The sequence below is a fragment of the Rana temporaria genome, chromosome 11 (genome assembly GCF_905171775.1).
Source record: "Rana temporaria chromosome 11, aRanTem1.1, whole genome shotgun sequence".
Taxonomy (NCBI): domain Eukaryota; kingdom Metazoa; phylum Chordata; class Amphibia; order Anura; family Ranidae; genus Rana; species Rana temporaria.
The window spans coordinates 106,988,065-107,000,636 of NC_053499.1; the positions used below are offsets into that span (position 1 = coordinate 106,988,065).

The 12,572-nt window shown below is 40.7% G+C and overlaps 1 protein-coding gene across 1 annotated transcript in view; it reads left to right on the plus strand.

Moving 5' to 3' along the window:
- The window catches only part of SPTBN2 (spectrin beta, non-erythrocytic 2), a 904,339-nt gene that overhangs the window by 579,414 nt on the left and 312,353 nt on the right, over nt 1-12,572 (plus strand).

The following is a 12,572-nucleotide window of genomic DNA, read 5'->3' on the forward strand; positions in this document are numbered from 1 at the left end:
TCCCCACAAATAGAGCTTTCTTTTGGTAGTATTTGATCACCTCTGCGGTTTTTATTTTTTGCGCTATAAACAAAAATAGAGCGACAATTTTGAAAAAAATTCCATATTCTTTACTTTTTGCTTCTACATATTTTTGGTAAAAAAAATCGCAATAAGCATTTATTGATTGGTTTGCGCAAAATTTATAGCGTTTACAAAATAGGGGATAGTTTTATTGCATTTTTATTATAATTTTTTTTACTACTAATTGCGTGATCAGCAATTTTTTTAGTGACTGCGACATTATAGCGGACACATCGGATAGTTTTACACATTTTTGGGACCATTTTCATTTTCACAGCGAAAAGTGCTATAAAAATGCATTGTTTACTGTGAAAATGACAATTGCAGTTTAGGAGTTAACCACTAGGGGGTGCTGTAGGGGTTAAGTGTGAACTCATATGTGTTTCTAACTGTAGGGGGGCGGTGCTGGACGTGTGACGTCATTGATAGTCTTTCCCTATATCAGGGAACAGACGATCAATGACACTGCCACAATGAAGAACAGGGAAGGTGTGTTTTCACACACCTCTCCCCGTACTTCAGCTCCGGTGACCGATCGCGGGACACAGCGGCGATCATGTCCCGCGGGCGCCGGTCACGGTGCTTCGGACCGGGTCGCGAGCATGCCGCCGCTCCCGACCCCACGACTGGGCTTAAAGAGACATGTACAGGTACGTGATTGTGCCCAGCCGTGCCATTCTGCCAACGTATATCGGCGTGAAGGGGTCCTTAAGTGGTTAATCATTGACATGGTGGAAGAGTATTTAGGGGAGGCATTGCGGTTGTTCTATGATTTTGGTATAAAATTGTTAACCTTTTGAAAGCAAACAGACCTGTCAGGACAGTAAGCTTATAGTGAGCAACCTTTATGTTCCAGTTCTGCATCAACATGTTCAAGTCATCTTTCCATAAAGACGATTACTATTTTCAATGAATTGTACCAAACATCTTGTATATTACTGCCAGATTTTTGCACTATTACATGGGCCTTTTTGGTTGTGGTTAGAAAATATACAAAATATATTAATCCAGAAATAAACGTTCGGAGTTCAAAGGGTTGTTTTGAAGCATGTAAGAAAAATTTGCAACTGGTTATATATTGTCAAAATATCTTGTAAGAATGCCCAGATGGCTCTTAAAAAAACAAATGTATTTCATATTTGAACAAGTTTCTTAGGCACTTCTGAAGGAGGAATTTGTCTTCCTCTAAATATTTGGATTTGTGCCTGAATCAATATCCTACCTGTGTTTAAGTGAGCTATCCTAGCTATGTATATCCATCTATTCATAATCCTGCATACTCCATTGTGCCAAACCTCTCTTTGAAGATGACAAAAGCATTTCCTTATTGCTGTAATCTTCTCTTTATCAAGTGTTCTGTTTTCTGCAACTCTTTCCAACTTTTTCTAGGTCTCGACTGGCTTCTTGTTTAAACATTTTCAGGAGGTGTGAAAATCCAAAAGTGCTGCTTTCGAAGTTTTACCTGTACCTATATTGTACATTTGAAAATCTTTTCATTTGTACTGAGATATAAAATATTTGAAACCGCTCTAAACATATATACATTAAAAAAAAAAAATTCTAATTATACTGTACAATTTACGCACAAATAGGATTCTGCAGTTAGACAGAATAAACTTGGATGCAAGCTTTCTGCATCCAATGTTTGATTACATGCGTACTAATGTGGTTGCTGTCCACCTGTCATTCATTTGTATATGAATTTGTGATTTCTGATGCAGAAGTCCACTATCCATTCCTAATTGAGTGCAACCTGTTGCGTGTCAGGCTTAAGGCTCCATTCACACTAATGCGTTTTTTGATGCATTTTGCAGGGAAATTGTTTAACATGGTTTCCTATGGAACATGTTTACATCAATGCTTTTTTGTGCCTCTGCGTTTTTGGAAAGGGTCGGGGACTTTTTTTCCTGCAAAACCCAACATTTTTGCATGTAATAGAATTCAATGGACCAGCGTCCAAAATGCAAGTACCGCGTTTTTGGCGCAATTTTAACCCCCGACTTGTGTTTTTTTTTTTTTTTTTAACCTGTTTATAGCTGGTTGTTAAAGGAAATGTAAAATAAATTTAAATTGCCGGCTAAAAAAAAACAAAAACGCAAATCGCTGTAAAAACGCGTGTCAAATGCAACAAGCACCGCAAAAAGCACTGCAAAAACGCTCAAAAGCAACATGCATAGGTGTGAATCGAGCCTAAATAGACTTCACAATAAAGAGGTCTCACCTGTTGTAGCTGTAATGTTATGTTTTTTGCATGAAAGCCATGTCTTTTACTGATCTGAATATGGTGCATTGTTGTCTATGGACACAGCTTTATAAAGACCAGGAATAAGTAGTACATAGCCCTAAAACTAAAATCGTTGTATGTTGAAGTGCAGTAACTTTTTTTTTTTTTTTAATCTATACATTTTTTATTTTATTAAATAGGTTGTACAATCATACAACAAAAACATAAGGGACAGAGTTGCAGTTCAAACAATATTTCAATGTTATACATAGAACTGTAAAGGCCTAGCTTATAGACTTAGTTCGGGCCTTGATGACCTAGACCAGCCTACCCCAACTGGGTTCAAGCTGCAGGACTGGTAGGGCATCACGTTATACAATGATACAGCCTGTACTAACTTTAATTAGGTTAATAGTCAGACTAAAATATAAAAAAAAAAAACAATATAAATAAAATAAAATAAACACAAGGAACTGGTAGATTAATTATTGTTCTACATCTACATACGGCTTAATACGAAGCATAAAGGTTTTCAAACAATCAAGTGAAAATTTTATTTTACAATCTTTAAGATAAGAGGAGGCTCTGTGGTGGGTTAGCCAAGTTTTCCATCTTCTCCTAAAGGAGATGATAGAGTGTTTTTTGTAAGCTAGCATCAGCTCGAATTGCACTTGGGAATTCAATCTGTTTATGACCGTAGTTATATTGGGTGCTTCTGTAGATTTCCAGAGTTTAGCAACAGTTAGTCTTGAGGCAATCAGTATATGGGTTACAATAGTTCTGTAAATGGTGGGGTATTTCTCGAGGTCAATGCCTAGTAATGCTGAGGTAGGTGTAAGCGCAAGAAGGTTACCTGTGATGTTTGCTATGAAGGATGAGATTGAGTTCCAAAAGCTTCTCAAGGATTTGCAAAACCATAGAGTGTGTAGGAGATTCCCAGTTTGCGCTTTGTACCTCCCAACAAATGCCGGACGTGGTAGGGTACATTTTAGATAGCCTGTAGGGGGTTAAATACCCCCTATTAGTTCTTTTTTGGGCATTATCCCAGTGTTCGATGCATGAAGATGCATTTTTAATTGTTTGGAATGATTTTTTGTTCCACTGATCCCAGGAAAAGGATACGTTCTCCCACTTTGATATGAGTGTTTTTTTTTCTCCAGCTGATTGAGATGAAAGTATGTCATAGAAGAATGAAATACCCGTTTTTAACATAATCCTTTTGTTGGGATAGATATTCCCAAATTATTGATGGTATCTATATCTTATTATCCGGGTTGAAATCCTTCAAACGCTTACACCCTCCCAGCTTGCACAGAGTGACATTTTTATAATTCAGGGGTAGGTTAACGTAAGATGATATCCCTGTTTGATCCAATTGCCTACTGATAGTCGGATTTTACAGTAGTTAATAATTTCTGTAAGAAGGTATAATTTAGATTTTTTTCCTAAATGTCTAGATTTAGAAAGTATGTGTTTCCATGCAAATAATGTGGCCTGAATACTTAGTAGATTGGGATTGACTACTTTTGGGAGTACAGCATTAGCTAATGCTAGAGCGTATAAATCAGAATTCTTGGTGGACTCTTGTTCTATGTTCAACCATAATTTGTCTTTCTGGGGGGAGAACCAATACTTCATCTGATCTAGGATGGCTGCATAATAGTAACTCCTGATATCTGGTAAGTTCATACCACCATGAGTTGTAATGGTGGTTAGAATTGAAAATACGACCCTTTTTTTTTTTTTTTTATTATTATTCCAGATAAATCGTTTAAGTTTTTAGTGTTTTAGTTGCTTGAAGAATTTAGCAGGAATTGGGATAGGAAGGCATCTAAAATAGTATAGAATTTTTGGTAATGTTTGCATTTTAAATGCAGCCATTTTCCCGACCCATGATAATTGAGTTTTCTGCATTTTTGATAGGTAGTTACTTATTTGATCTATGAGGGGAGGGAAGTTGGCGTCATAAGTTTTGGTTGGCTGTGATGCTAGTCGTATTCTATGCTACGAGGTATTATTCCAGATGAAACCATACTGTGACTTAAAGCGGAGGTTCCATTACAAAGAATAAAAAATAAAAGTCAGCAGCTACTAACACTGGAGCTGCTGACTTTTAATAAGGACACTTGCCTGTCCTAGCCGCCAGCGATGTCGGCCCCCGCCGAGCCCGATCCTCGATCCTGGCAGCTCCAAGCGCTGCCATCCACAGTAAGGGAAACAGGCAGTGAAGCCGTACAGCATGCGTGAGCAGCGTGGCGCTTTGTGAATGGGCCGGCTGCTTTCTGGGACACACACAGTTCCCAGAATGCAGTGCGCCCCATTCACAAGAAGACACAGAGTGTAGGAGGAGGAAGAGAATCCACCGCGGAGGCAGATTCGTCACTTCCGCATAGCAACAGCTATTTAGGGTAAGTAAAATTTTTTATTTTTTTCAATTTTTGGTGTAATTTTTTTTTCAGGTGGAACCTCCACTTTAAGGCTGTGTATTAATGGAGTTGGAATATTTATGGGTATTATGTAACATTTATTTATATTGATTTTATAGTATAAGCCGCCCTGAATTTTTCTAGCGTTGTAATTACTGATGGTAAGTATAATTCAGGATTGGCTAAAGTCAGTATAATGTCATCAGCAAAAAGGCCTAATTTATGTTCATCCTGACCAATTGTCATACCTTTGATATCTGGGGAAGAGCGTATATATTCCGCTAAGGGTTCTATCGCAAGGGAGAATATTAGTGGGGATAAAGGGCAACCCTGTCTTGTCCCGTTAGTGCAAAATTTCTAGAAAGCATACCTGATGAAAATACCTTAGCAGTGGGATGAGTGTATAAATCCTTGAAGGCCGAATTTAGATAAAGTTTGTGAAATATATTCCCAGTGCATTCTGTCCAATTCTTTTTCAGCATCTAATGTTAAGAGTAGGGCGGGCATTCGATCATTATGTATTCTATTAATATTTAACATTCTTCTAGTGCTATCGAGAGCTTGTCTACCTTTAACAAAACCTACTTGGTCGGGTCTAATTAATGAGGGGGTGATGTTAACTAATCTATTAGCCAGTATTTTAGCAATACATTTTAAGATCGAAGTTTAGTAAATATATGGGTCTGTAATTCAAGGGAGAGGTAGGATCCTTGTCAGATTTTGGTAGTGTTATTACAGCTTCTAGAAGGTCTTTTGAGAGCGTTTTTGAATTTGCTGCTTGGTTGAATAGTCTGGACAAGTATGGGATTAAAATGTCCTTGAAAGCCAAGTAATAGGCCATTAGCACCTGGTGCTTTATTTTTTGGAAGATCATTTGACTTGAGGGTTGAGGAGTGTTTGTCTTCATTAAGGTTGTATAACGCTTCATAGTACTGTGAGAATGTATCTACAATTCCTTGGGGGTTGATCATTACTTTACCGAGTTGTGGTGGATTAATTTAAGAATTAATTTTTTTTATCGACATTGGCGTAATTGGAAAGCTAAGAGTTAACCCGCTTTGTTACCTTCGGAGTAATATTTTAAATTAAGTTTCTTAACCACTTAACGACCGCCTTCTGCATATATACGTCAGCAGAATGGCATGGCTAGGCAGATGTACGTACAGGTACGTCCTGTACATCTACCCAGCCGTGGGCGCGCGCCCGCGACCCGGTCTGAAGCTCCGGGACCCGCGGACCCGATCGCCGCTGGGGTCCCGCAATCAGTCCTCGGAACCGAAGAGCGGGGAGAGCCGCGTGTAAACACGGCTTCCCCGTGCTTCACTGTGGCGGCTGCATCGATCGTGTCATCCCCTTTTATAGGGAGACACAATTGATGACGTCACTCCTACAGCCACACCCCCCTACAGTTGTAAACACACACTAGGTAAAACATAACTCCTTCAGCGCCCCCTGTGGTTAACTCCCAAACTGCAACTGTCATTTTCACAATAAACAATGCGTTTTAACCACTTGCCCACCGGCCCATTGCCAAAGTACGTCCTGTTTTTAAAGATGGATATCTCGGTAACGGTAGCAGCTGCTGCCACAACCGAGGTATCCATCTTTAGTGCCAACGGTCCTTTAAACGATAACGGCGGTCTCCACGGCGGATTCGCCACGAGATCACCGTTATCGGTGGCGGGAGAGGGCCCCCCCTCCCGCCGCTCTCCCGCGCCCTCCGCCACTTACCGGAGCCGTCGGTAGCGGCCGAGGCGATCAGGACCGTTCGGCTGCTGACTGGGGACGAGACTGAAGGAAAAATCTCCTTCGCCCGTCCCCATAGCTCTGCTGGGCGGAAGTGACGTCAAAACGTCAGTCCCGCCCAGCCTCTTAAAGCAACATTTTTTTTTTTTTGTCATTTGAAAAAATTACATTTAAAAAAAAAAAAATTCTTTGCATTTAAGCCTAAATATGAGATCTGAGGTCTTTTTGACCCCAGATCTCATATTTAAGAGGACCTGTCATGCTTTTTTCTATTACAAGGGATGTTTACATTCCTTGTAATAGGAATACAAGTGATAATTTTTTTTTCTTTATTATTTCAGTGTAAAAAATTATAAAAATAAATAAGAAAACAAAAAAAATAATTTAAAAACGCCCCGTCCCGACGAGCGCGCCCACAGAAGCGAACGCATACGCGAGTAGCGCCCGCATATAAAACCGGTGTTCAAACCACACAAGTGAGGTATCGCCGCGATCGTTAGAGCGAGAGCAATAATTCTAGCCCTAGACCTACTGTCACTCAAAAAATGCAACCTGTAGAATTTTTTAAACGTCGCCTATCGAGATTTTTAAGGGTAAAAGTTTGACGCCATGCCACGAGCGGGCGCAATTTTTAACCGTGTCATGTTGGGTATCATTTTACTCGGCGTAACAATATCTTTCACAATATATAAAAAAATTGGGCAAAAATTATTGTTGTCTTATTTTTTAATTCAAAAAAGTGATTTTTTCCCCAAAAAAGTGCGCTTGTAAGACTGCTGCGCAAATACGGTGTGACAAAAAGTATTGCAATGACTGCCATTTTATTCCCTAGGATGTCTGCTAAAAAAAATATATAATGTTTGGGGGTTCTGATTAATTTTCTAGCAAAAAAATTGTGATTTTTACATGGAGAGAAGTGCCAAAATAGGCCTGGTGATTAAGTGGTTAAATGCATTTTTTGCTGTGAAAATGACAATGGTCCCAAAAATGTGTCCAAATTGTCCGAAGTGTCGGCCATAATGTCGCAGTCACGAAATAAATCGCTGATCGCCGCCATTGGTAGTAAAAAAAAAATTAAAAATGCAATAAAACTATCCCCTATTTTGTAAACGCTATAAATTTTGCGCAAACCAACCGATAAATGCTTATTGCGATTTTTTTTTTACCAAAAATAGGTAGAAGAATATGTATTGGCCTAAACTGAGGAAAAAAAAAATATTGAATTTTTTTCAAAATAGTCGCTCTACTTTTGTTTATAGCGCAAAAAATAAAAACCGCAGAGGTGATCAAATACCACCAAAAGAAAGCTCTATTTGTGGGGAAAAAAGGACGCCAATTTTGTTTGGGAGCACGACCGCGCAATTGTCAAAGCGACGCAGTCCCGAACTGTAAAAACCCCTTGGGTCTTTAGCCAGCATATTGGTCCGGGGCTTAAGTGGTTAAAGCACAAAAAATAAAAACCGCAGAGGTGATCAAATACCACCAAAAGAAAGCTCTATTTGTGGGGAAAAAAGGACGCCAATTTTATTTGGGAGCCACGTCGCACGACCGCGCAATTGTCTGTTAAAGCGATGCAGTGCCGAATTGCAAAACCTGGCCGGGTCCTTTAGCTGCATTTTGGTCCGGGTCTTAAGTGGTTAAAGTACTTCTCTTGGTCAGCTATTAGGATAGATTTGAGTTCCCCTCTTAGACTGGAAAGTTGATGTTCTAAATTAATATCTAGAGGATTTTTTATGTAATTCTTCTTGGTTTGCTACTTCTTTTAGTAATGAGTTTATTTTGATGTTTCTATTTTTTTTTTTTCCTGGTGGTTAAAGCGGGAGTTCACTCGAAAAAAAATGTTTAACATTAGATTGGGCCTAATTACGGGAAGCAGAATTGGGTGTTTTGTTTAAAATCAATGCAGTACTTACCGTTCTACAGATAGATGTTCTCCGCCGCTTCCAGGTATGGTCTTCGGGACTGGGCGTTCCTATTTGATTGATAGCCTTCACGAGTTGCCGAACGTCGGTGCGGTTCTATACGGCGCCTGCGCACTGACGTTCGGCTACTTTCGGAAACTGGTGACGCGCTGTATGCGACGGTCGGAAGGCTGTCAATCAAATAGGAACGCCCAGTCCCGCAGCCCATACCCGGAAGCGGCGGAGAGCATCTATCTGTAAAACGGTAAGTACTGCATTGATTTTAAACAAAACACCCGATACAATCTAATGTTAAAAATAGATTTTTTGGGTGAACCTCCACTTTAATTGTATTAGGAGGCCCCTAACATAGACTTTGTGGGAACACCATAAGGTAGTATCGTTAACGTTGTTGTCGTTCAGTGCAAAAAAATCCTCAATGAATTTCTTCCTCACAGACTGATGTTTCTCCTCTACAAGAATAAATGTGTTATTCTTCCATAAATAATTGTTGGGGCAGAATTGATTTGAATCTATTTCTATCGTAATTGGTGCGTGGTCTGACCACGTTAAATTGTGAATTTTGGCGTTCACTATTTTCGGTAGGAGATTTTTTTCTGTGATGAAGTAATCCAATCTGGAGTATGATTTGTGAACATTAGAAAAAAAGGTGAAGTCTTTCTCTGTAGTGTGTAAGCATCTCCATGGATCGTACATATCTTCTGTTGAGAAAATGTCAGCTAGACCTTTCCTGGGAGTTGTCCCTTTTTCTTGATGTGTCCATGTCCGGGTCCAATGGTGCATTAAAGTCTCCACATATGACGGCTGTTTTTTTTTTTTTTTCGTACATACTGTATTTTCACCGCCGCTTCCGGGTATGTCTTCTGCGTGACTGGGCGTTTCTAATTGATTGACAGGCTTCCGACCGTCGCATACAGCGCGTCACGAGTTGCCGAAAGAAGCCGAACGTCGGTGCGGCTCTATACGGCGCCTGCGCACCGACGTTTGGCATCTTTCGGCAACTCGTGACGTGCAGTATGCAGAAGACATACCCGGAAGCGGCGGTGAAAATACGATATGTATGGGAAAAAAAAAAAATAGCCGATTGTCATTAGGACAACTCAGCTGAATGTAATGTTAAAAATTCATTTTTTGGGTAAACCTCCGCTTTAAGTTGATTGATGAAATGTGAAAAAAGCAGCGTGCAGTTGTAGTTACACCTCCACCTACTGGAGGAAAAGTATATCAGATAAAGTAAAATGGTACAAATCATATAGTGGAAGATGAACAACGAAAACATAAGAACCAGAAAAAATAGGAGGAGTTGTGATGCAAATCCTGTGTACAATAACATGTACTTTTAAACAGGGGGTTAAAGGGAATAACTCAGACAAATTCCCTGGGACTTCCTTCCCTGAGCAATCAGGTAATTCCCGAGTGAAAACACTAATGGCAATCGTGAGAAACCTGGTAGAACCATATTTTTGGTAGACTGAGTTTTCTTAGGTTTTTTTCTTCCAGTCTTGCGATAATGGTCCAGTTGCACTAGTTTCCATTTTATCGATCTCTTGATCAGGGATTAAACCCCAAGAGCGAAGGATTTTTAATCCCTGATCTAAGCTTTTAATCGAGTAGGAGGATTTTTGTATTCCACAAGTAGCTTTGTGGGGAATCCCCATTTGTAGATTATTCCATGGTTGCGGAATATTTTTGTGATTGAATTTAAGTTTTTGCGAGCTAGAATTGTCGCTTGGGAGAGATCCGAGAAAAGGATTATCCCTGCGTAAGGATCAGGTAGTGGTGAGTGGCGTTGAGCGTATTGCATGAGTTTATCCTTCACCCCAAAAAAATTAATTCTAGCAATGACGTCTCGCGGTAACTTCTCTGTAATATGCTGCGGTTTAGGAAGCCTGTGGGCTCTATCAATTTTTAGCTCTTGTTTTGAGACTGAAGGGATTAGGTCTGATATCATGGTTTTAACAAAGCCTTTCAGATCTGACGGTTTCACCGTTTCTGGTATTCCTCTGAATTTTATATTTCTTCTGCTTCTGTCCTCGATATCTCCGACCTTGATTCTAAGCTGTCTGACTTCTTCCTCCAGGTCAAAATGAGTCTATTAACTCGTTGTGCGCTGAGGTAAAGTTGCACATTTTATTCTCAACGTAATCCACTCTGTCACCCAGCGCATCAATTTCCATTTTGGACTTGTGCATATAGCTCAATATGTCATGCTGTAGGGCACCCCTGAGTGACATAATAATTTCTTTTATGGTTTATGGTTGTGTCCAGTATGGGTTGTCCTGCTGTCTGTATAGCAATAAGCTTATCACATGGATTGCTTTCTGGGATATATTCAGTGTCAGGGTTAAAGATGGTAAAGTTACCTTCGTTGGCAGAGATCCTTCTCCTCTGCCTCACTGGGCTCAGAATGTCTTCCTGGTGTTCAGTGTTGCTCTCTGCCTGTGAGACTCATTGTTTCTCCTCAGCCTGTTCAGAGCTAGCTGCATGGCTCTCAGTGCTGTAGTGAGGGGCGGGGATAGCGCCATCTTGGAATCTGAGTCCCTGAATGGCTACAGAATGCGCTCAGTTTACGTGGCCCCTCTCTGGATTTTCGTTTGGCTGCCATCTCCCTCTTGTTCCCGCTGTTCTCCGGAACAAAACGGTGTCACTTAGGGCTTATAAGTCGCTGTGAATTTGGCTCAGGGAAGTCCGTTGTAGTGGAGCTCCCTCACACTACGTCCATACACTTCCGTGGCTGGACACGCCCCCTGAAGTGCAGTAATTTATGCACATATGTGTTTATGCACCTATTCACATGTGTATGCGTGTGTAAATTTGCAGTATTTTACGCTTGTATGTATTTACGAGCCTTCTAATCTGTTTTACACATGTTTATAGAAGGTTGTTATGGAACAAAAAGTTTCTGCGTGATATCGAAAATACTTGCGACTATAGATGCATTTAAACACATAAAGACACATGCGTACATAATTTATATTTCCCCTTTTGTTTACAGTTTATTTATAAGAATAGGTTCACATCTATGCGACTGCTTGATGCGTTTTTCAGTTCAGGCACGTTTTGCTGTGTTTTTTGCGGTTTTTTTTTTTTCTCTTTCTGTAAACTCACTGTAAACACTCTTTTATATAGCTGGTTGCTAAGGAGGGGGCTGGGAGGCCAGCTGCCACATCCTAACAACTGGTTCCCCGCTGACAACAATGTTGGGGCTCCCCCACTCCAAAGTGCCAATCTCCCCATGTTGAGGGCATGCAGGGCTGGGCTGCGTGTACTTTTTCACATTTTGGCGTGGGGGGTTTCCTATGAATCCATGCTGGAGGGGACTCATTGCTTTTTTTTTTTTGTTTACATTCAGCTGTCAGTGGGGATGACTCGTCTGTCAGCTTCCCAGTTAAGGATGCGGCAGCGTTTGGGGAAGGTGGCGTCGCCAGATGGGCACGCCCCATGGGTTTTATTTGAGATTTCAGACAGCGGGCAACAACACAGTGGAGAAAGATGGCCTGTACTTGTTTCAGTGCAGCTGCAGCACAATACTTAACCCATGTCAGTGCGTGTCTTCATGACAGGCTGAAAGCCAAAACACAAGCTTGCAAAGTTTGACGCCTCTGATGATCCATGTACCCCCTGCAACTTTCTGCTATATGGGGAAAGATTTGTGCAGAGATTGCTATGCCAAGTGAGCTGTGCCAAAATGAGCAGCAATGGATAGATAGATGCAGAGACACTGATAACCTTAATACAAGATCAACCTGTCCTGTATGATCCAAAGCATAGGCAGCATAAATGATCCGAAAAACGATAAAATATCAAAGGAGAACTGGACCTCACAGGAAATGGTAACAAAAGATTGTTTTAAAGAAGTTATTCTAAACCCCCCCCCCCCCCCCCACAAAAAAAGTGTGAAGCTTTGTCAGCATTTTCTTTATTTTTTCGATCGTGGACGGACACGGCTCCAAATATTCTTGACAGTAGGGTTATGTTCCTTCTATCAGGAGAGGACTAGGCAGACATGTTAAATCATTAAAAAACATGTAATATAGCAAAGCCGAACAGCACCGCATAGGGGGCGGGCCCTCTGGTCATAACCCCTCACCCTGCGATCAGCAGCTCAGTTTTTTCTGCCTAGCATTGGAGAAGGACCTGGCTCCCTCGTGGGCCCATTGATCCTAGGAGAACATTTTATTTTTAAACCTT